The sequence below is a fragment of the Gossypium hirsutum genome, chromosome A13, assembly GCF_007990345.1.
Source record: "Gossypium hirsutum isolate 1008001.06 chromosome A13, Gossypium_hirsutum_v2.1, whole genome shotgun sequence".
Taxonomy (NCBI): Eukaryota; Viridiplantae; Streptophyta; class Magnoliopsida; order Malvales; family Malvaceae; genus Gossypium; species Gossypium hirsutum.
In genome coordinates, this window is record NC_053436.1 from 101,090,440 (window position 1) to 101,098,915 (window position 8,476).

Here is an 8,476-nt window from a genome sequence, read left to right on the forward strand (position 1 = left end):
GACTATTTTTTTTTGTATTTAATAAATATCAGCGAAAGAGTTTCTTGTCACTCGGTTTTAGTTTTATTTGCTATTGTTTTTCATTTTTGTTTTTTTTTTACGAATTAAATAGAAGAGGGGAAGCTTTCCATTGTTTTAAGAATTTTTTTTGATCCGTTGCTTTTCGGTGGGTGTCCGGTTGTGGCCGGTGCGGGTTCGGGACCGGGTACGGTGGACTTATGCGGAAATCACCACTCTTCCCTCTTTTTTTTTATTATTATAATTTTTAAATATTTGATTTTTTATATATTTTTTCATTTTGTATTATTTTTTAACTATATTATATTTCTTTTAATTATTTTATTATTATGTATATTATTTTTTCTAGTTATTTTTATTTATATAGTATATTTCATATTTTTTTTCTATATTATATTTATATATTTTTATTACGTATTTTATTTTTTTGTTTTTTTTTTTTTTTCATTGGATATTTATAGTTTATATATGATGCTTGTTTTGTTTTAATATTGTCATATTTATTATTTTTTCAATGTATTTCCAACTCGTTTATTTTTGTCTCCCGCCTATTTTATATCATTCTGTTGTTCATTACTTTAAAGATTTTTATTCATGTTTTTACTAATTTCAATAAATAAGGCAATGTTTCGCATTTTGGAACATCGAAGAATTGTGCCCTAACTTACGGGGTTTCGGTTCTCTTGTTGGTTCTAAATAGCTAAATATCCTTTTGAGTTTTGAAATGCACGGATTTCCAATTTAAATTAAAAGACGACCTTGTGCTCGGGAATTCATGGTATTGTGTCCTAACTTACGGGATGTGATACTCCGATATCTCGAGATAAGGAATCTTTAAACAAATCGATTTAAGCTAATTCAAGAATTTTAAAATCAGTATTAATAGAAAGATCGTATTTCAAGTCCCTTCCCGATTTTTAATTTTCGACATTAAGACACTAACTAATCAATTCGGTACCAATTTTTTGGGCGTGTCGAGGGTGCTAATCCTTCCTCGACGTAACGACTCCCGAACTCATTCTCTCAAGTTTTGTAGACCAAAGGCCCTGTTTTAGTAAACTAAATTGATTATTAAAACAAAGGTGATCCGATCACACCTGATAAAAGATTGGTGGCGACTCCCGTTTTAATTTTCACTTTCAAACAAAGTCGATCCCGTTTTCAAAAGAAGGTTCGAAGTTGGCGACTCCACTGGGAATTCGAGAGTCGAGCTTAATTGATTATTTTTTGTCTTTTGTCAAAATCGAAAATCGATTTTAAATTTACTGATTGCATGTTGTCTGTTATTTTGCGACTCTCTTCATAATATGCTTGCTTTAAGTGGTTTTTCTTTGAGGTATCTTTGCATATCGATCGCATTATGTCTTTCACCTCTTAAGTGGAGTGAAAAATACTCCTTCGTGAGGTTTTCACTCCGTATAGGATAGTGGATCGCTTTCGGGATACATCGTACCTGCGTCTTCGTGGGTTTTCACTCCGATAGCCTAGGGAAATGTATTCCCTGAATCAACTCGGTCTTATGAACCTATAATGGTGGGATGAGAATTGCTGTTAGGTACTTTACTTTAGAACAAACTATGTAATGAGCCTAGGAGCTACCCTAGTAGAACCACCAACCTAGTGTTACTGATTAGGTCTTATTTACTCATTTGCTTTGAATTCTATTCTTTGTATATTATAACTTGTTGTATTTTGATCATTTTCGCATGACATTTCATCATAAAAGGTGTTGATTTACGTTCGGTTACTAATTAGAAGAGTTTAGCATGGAAAAAGGATTTCTTGATAGAATGGAGGATAATGCGGCGTCCGAGTGTGGTCTGAGAGAACGCAACAGGAGAAAGGAGATAGTTTGACGAGGGATATGAATCGGAGTTGTGGATTTCACTCGCATCAGTGTGATCAGAACGACCTGCAAGAGTTAAGGGATATATGGAATAGTTGGAATGGCGAAGTCAAACAACTCTTTTACTGTAACTACGGTGACCTACCCTATTTGCTCGATGTAAAGGTGGACAAGTACTTGTTCGGGCCCTCGCCAATTTTGGAACCCGCTTACAGTTGCTTCACTTTCGAGGAGTTGATTTGTACCTACGGTGGAGAATACATGGCGTTACTTAATTGCCGAAGATTCAGGCCGATAGGGCCTATTCAAGACCTGTTAATGTCCTCCCTTTTTGAAGAAATTGATGAATATCACGGGGATGAGCGAGCAATGGGTTGCGCCCGCATCAAGCAAAAAGGGGATAGTAAATGTATTCTTGGAGAATTTGAGGGATTTTATTCTTGCCACCCGGATTCGAAGAAAAGGGTTATGTTTTTGCCTTAAGTCTCTACGGTTTGATCGTCTTTCCTAAAGCACTTGGACACATAGATGAAGCCGTCTCAGATTTATTCGATCGACTTGATAAGTACAACCCGTCCGCAATCCTAGCAGAAACTTTCGATCCTTGAATACATGCCGGAGAGCGGACGAGGAAGATTTATTGGTTGCGCACAGCTTCTTTTGGCTTGGTTCACAGTCATTTTTGGAAGGTGGAGAAGGTCTCCTATCGGTATTCTTAAGGATTATTCCCATTAAGAGAATTAGTGGCCACATCGAGGGGACGACATCCCGAGAGAGGTGGTAATATTCTCCAAATTTACGACCGAAGCGTTGAATGGAGGCTCCGTGGTTGATTCTGGAGATCTATATAGGTGCGGTGATTTGATGGTCCTCTGGCTGAATATGGGAGCATTGGATACGCTCCACTGATGGTGTTAAGCAGTATCGATCAAGGCAGTTTATACGGTGACAAGGGTTGGCACAATGTGAGTTCCTATAAGACAAAATTATAAAAGAGGTTCGCGAGATATCAGATGCATGGAACCAAACTGAAGAATGAAAGATTCACTGCAGGCCCGATGACGACCCCGAGTATGAATGGTGGTGGGGTAGGAGAGTCAACGCAACATCCCTAGGCGAATCAAGGAACACACAACGATAGAGGAGCATTTACGGGTCATCCATCCGAGTTAGAGATCATTAAGCAAGATTTGAGAAAGAAACTCGGAGTTGGGGAGAAGATAGAGAGCTAGAGAAGATAAAATGAAGTTGGGGTTAGACGTCGATATCCACAAGCTAGAGGCCGAGAAGTTAAGGAAAGGAAAGAACAAGGCCGAGGAGATTTAGATAGTTGAAAACTGATTACAAGAAGCTTCGTATAACAATAAAAATTCGGATTAGGTAAAAGTCGGAGCAATGGCGTCAAGAGATTAAAGAGGAAAAGACTAGAGCCGACCATTGGGAGAAAAGATTTCAAGATGCCCGAGTACGAGAGGACACTCTGAAGAAGAGTTTGTTAGAAACCTAAAATGAAAAGGAGAAGTTACGAGCTCGGGTGGTTGAATTGGAAAGATTACTTCAGCAACATCGTAGCCATAATTCGTAATTAGCTAAAGGCTAGTCTGAGCAGGATCAAGAGTTGAAAGGGAAATAGAAGAATCGAGACCGCACTGCGAGATAGCAAATTCGAGTGGAACTTCTTGAGACAACAACGACCATTACAGAGAACAGCTTCACCACTCTCAAAACAGATTAGAGATAGAACTATGTCATGGGCAAGCTATAGCTCAGGTTCGGGAGATAGCTGATCACCATTACAGAGTCGGAATCAGACGAGGCGAAGCTTAGCTTGGCTTTTAGGAAGTTAAGACTTTGGGCATTAGGGCGAAGTCGTATATGTAATCATCCGTTCTTGTAAAGAAATTTTTTCTAGTGAAGTTCTTCTAATGAAATTAATTGGAATCACGCCTCTTTTTGTATCCATTCATCCATTCATTGCATATACATATCCCATAATCATTCGCTAAGGTTAGAATCATATAATTCCAGTTGCAACACTTCAAATCTGGAACCACGCCATTCGTATAAACGCGTCGACAAGCTAGAGCAATGGAGGCTGAGTTAATGAAAGAATCGAAAGGATGGAAAGAGTCCAAAGGAATTACAAGAACAACTGGCTAAGTCACAGCAAGAAACAGGGATTTGATAGTAAGATCTCGAGAGGAATCACTTGAACAAAAGGATCAAATGGCTAGAATGATGGAGATGATATCAGTTTTGGTCAAAGGAAAAGGACCCATGCAGAACGCCGACAGTATGAACCTCAATCAAGAATTAATCATACCAGGATCCACTCTATCCCCAGGATTCACTCCACCACATGCCCACGTAGCACAAAGAGGGTATACTCAAGGGGAATCCACAGGCTTGGAACAACGACCTATGCCATTTGCTCATCTAGGGCAAGGAACATTTATGTCAAATCCCGGAGCAACCCCTGCCAATCCTGTAGTTCCAGATTTAGATGATCCAGTCGAAATAGCCAAGTTGAAAATAGATGATCACGAGGCTCAAGAGAAGTATAGAATTTGAAGAAAGACTCAAGGAATAGAAGGCACTAAGTCTTCTCGGTACTAGGTGCTAAAGAACTCAGTTTGGACCTGACCTAATCCTGCCTCGAAGTTCAAGGTGCCTGATTTCGAAAAGTAAGATGGGACAAGATGTCCAAAAGCACATCTTATCATGTTTTGCCAAAAAATGACCGGTTACGTGAACGAAGATAAGCTACTTGTACATTATTTTCAAGACAGTCTAGTAGGATCGGCTCTTCGGTGGTACAACCAGCTCAGTAAGGAAAGGATCCGATCTTGGAAAGACTTGGTGTCGGCATTCTGTGAGCAGTACAAGCATGTATCAATATGGTGCCTGATCGGATGACTTTACAAATGATGGAGAAAAAGTCGTCAGAAACTTTTAGACAGTACGCGCAGAGATGGAGGGACGTCTCAGCCCAAGTGGAACCCCCACTAACGAAAACGAGATAACTGTCCTTTTTATCAACACTTAAAGACGCCGTTTTATGACAAACTAGTGGGAAGCGCCACGAAGGACTTCGTGGATATTGTAATATCCAGTGAGCTTATAGAGAACGCCATCAAGAGCGGTAGAATGGAAGGTCAAGAAAGTTCAAGAAGGGTAGCACCCATGAAGAAGAAAGAACCAGAAGCCACATGGTAGGAATGGGAAGTCGTTATGCCCTAATCCATATCTAAACCAACCCCGACCTCGAAGTTATCCACCTCTAAATTTCTATTATCCCCCTCAAATCCCTTACTACCAAGCACCACCTCCTTCCTACCCCGTATACGCCACGAACAACCAAAGACCCGTCACCACATTCCTACAAAAACGGTACCCGCTCAAAGCCAGCCCAGAAACGAACCAAGACCAGCAAGGCCTAATCTAGAGACTGTAATTTACTCCTATCCCTGTGTTGTATGGGGAATTGTACCCAAAACTTCTGGAGAAACAGCTGATTTCTCCCCATTACATGGTACCCCTTAAGCCTCCATACCCAAAGTGGTACGATCCAAACGCTAGTTGTGCATACCACGCGGGGAACCAGGGGCATTCCACGGAGAATTGCCTAGCCTTTAAGAGGAGTGTTCAAGGACTCATTGACACGGGTATCCTACGGTTCGATAGTGCCAGTAACGCAACTGGGAACCCGTTCCCTAACCATGCTGAAGGGAATGTGAGCACAGTGGGGAAAGAGGACGAATGGAAAGTCAGAAGATGTGTTTCGAAATAAGGACGCCTCTGCAGAAAATCTGGGAGGTACTGGTTAAGAAAGGATTACTTTGTCACCCCGATAGAATTCTCGGAGAAGAAGGTCAAAGTTTTTATAATTTTCATGGAATTGTATGACACACATTCAGTCGTGTGAGGAATTTAAAAGGTTGCTTCAAGACCGGATGGATAATAAGGAGATTAAGGTCCTTAACAAGAGGAAGAGACCAACGAAAGAGAAGTATGCACCTCTGACAACCAGTCATCAGGTCTCCCTTATAGCGCGGATCGACTGTTAATAATTTATTACGACGCGACGAAAGAGCCAGTAAACCAAAAATGATAATCGAAGTACCGTCTCCTTTCCCGTACAAGGACGACAAAGCCGTACCATAGAAATATGACATCAATATCGTCACACCGGAAGATGAAAAGCTCAAAGCCATAACTAGAGATGTTGGAGAGGTAGGTCATTTTACCCGAAGTGAAGATGTTATTCGAAAGAGGTCGAACCAGTGATGAAGAACAGTGACTGGAAGCAAAAAGGGAAAGCAGTGATGCATGAGGCCGAAGTCGAGCAAGAAATTCCACCCGTGCAAGAAACTAAAAAGCCTGTGGATGAGGAGGAAGCACAGGAGTTCTTGAAATTTATCAAACACAGTGAATACAATGTGATGGAACAATTGAATAAGCAACTAGCATGAATCTCGGTTTTATCTCTGCTGCTAAATTCGGAGCCACACCGGAACGCTTTGCTGAAGGTGTTGAATCAAGCTTACGTAGCAAACAATATATCCGTGGAGAAGCTGGACAGATGGGTGAACAACTTGAATGCGGATAATTTCATTGCTTTTAGTGATGATGAAATACCACCCAATGGTAGAGGCTCCGTGAAAGCACTACATGTTACGATGCGTTGCAAGGGCTACATAATACCGAATGTGCTTATCGATAATGGCTTGGCACTCAATGTCATGCCTTTGGCCACGCTTTCCAGAATTCTGATAGATCTGTCCTATTTAAGGCCCTGTCATTCCACAGTAAGGGCATTCGATGGGACAAGGCGTGAAGTTATGGGAAAGATTGATATCCCTTTAGAAGTGGGCCCTTACATTTACAATGTCGAGTTCCAAGTCATGGACATCACACCCTCGTATAACTGCCTTCTGGGAAGGCCCTGGATCCATTCTGTTGGAACAGTTTCATCCTCTCTCCATCAAAAGTAAATTCATCATGGATGGTTGTTTGGTCACTGTCAGGGAAAGAAGACATTATCGCATCTATCTCTGCTGATGCGTCATATCTTGAAGTAAGCAAAGACGTAGTGGAATGTTCCTTCTGATCCCTTGAATTTGTCAATGCCACTTTTGTCGCTGAGGGAAATAGAATTTCGGTGCCAAAACTGTCGAGAAATACCAGAATGGGTGTCAAGTTGACTATAGGAAGGGGAGCTCGAGCGAGAAGAGGTTTAGGGAGATATCTGCAAGGAATAGTCAGGGCTCTAAAGCCAGTACACCACAAGGCTCGATACGATTTAGGGTTCCATCCGGACATGCGTCAAAAAGAAAGAGTGGAAGAAAGATCAGGAAGAAGGATCGCGAGAACATTAGGCCGAGAACCAGAATGGGAGCCCATGAAATTCCCTCATTTGTCAAGAACATTTACGTCTGCGGGAATGATATACCCAGGGCAGTATAGTGCACAAAGCACAATGTTAATGATCGAAGAGGGTTTTCAGAATATCAGTATAAATGTTATTAACAAAGGAGCTGACGCGAATAAAGACGTCTCAAAGATACGCCCTTGTCCCCCGGGTTTCATTAAACAATTGGACTGCCGAGGATCTTCTTGTAGTTTATAAGTCTTCAGAGTAATGCTCAAACGTTAACATTCTGTTATGTCCTTAGATATAATAGAATTCTTTTGTAAGAGCTTGCATTCACTCTTTATCATTTAAATGAATATTAATGAAGATGCATTTTGTCACGATTTTTCGCATTATCACTAATTCCATAATCATTTCATAGCCTATCTTTACATTTGCCTCATGCCATACCATAACATTCAGTTTGTTGGTTTCAATACTTCGATGCCCCTCTATAGTTTCCTTTTCTATTCAACTTTCAGGTGCTCATATATCAATTGCATGAACAAACCCGTTACGAGTCCTGAAATCGATTTTGAGAAGGCTATTTGTTTAGGAGAATTCAAAGCCGAAGAAAATGCTGAAGACTATGTCTCGTCTCCTGACTTGCTAAGAATAGTGGAACAAGAAGATAAACAGATTTTGCCTCATCAAGAATTTGTTGAAACAATAAACTTGGGAGCTGAAGAAAGGAAGCAATAAGTGAAGATTGGGACCTCTATTTCATGGGGCACTAGGCATAATTTGATTGCTTTGCTCCGTGAGTACAAAGATGTATTCGCATGGTCATATTAGGATATGCCAGGATTGGATGAAGATGTAGTGGTCCATAAGCTCCCATTGAAGCCAGAATGCAAACCCATTCAACAAAAGCTAAGACGGATGAGACCTGAGATGTTGTTGAAAATAAAAGAGGAAGTCAAGAAGCAATTTGATGCTGGCTTCCTACAAACCTCCAAATATCCAGAGTGGGTGGCCAACATAGTTTCGGTACCAAAGAAAGACGGAAAAGTACGAATGTGCGTGATTATCGTGACCTGAATCGAGCAAGTCCCAAAGATAATTTTCCCTTACCACACATTGATACGTTGGTAGATAACACAGCAAAACATTCATTGTTCGCTTTCATGGATGGATTCTCGGGGTATAATCAGATCAAGATGGCCCTTGAGGATATGGAGAAAACTACCTTCGTAACA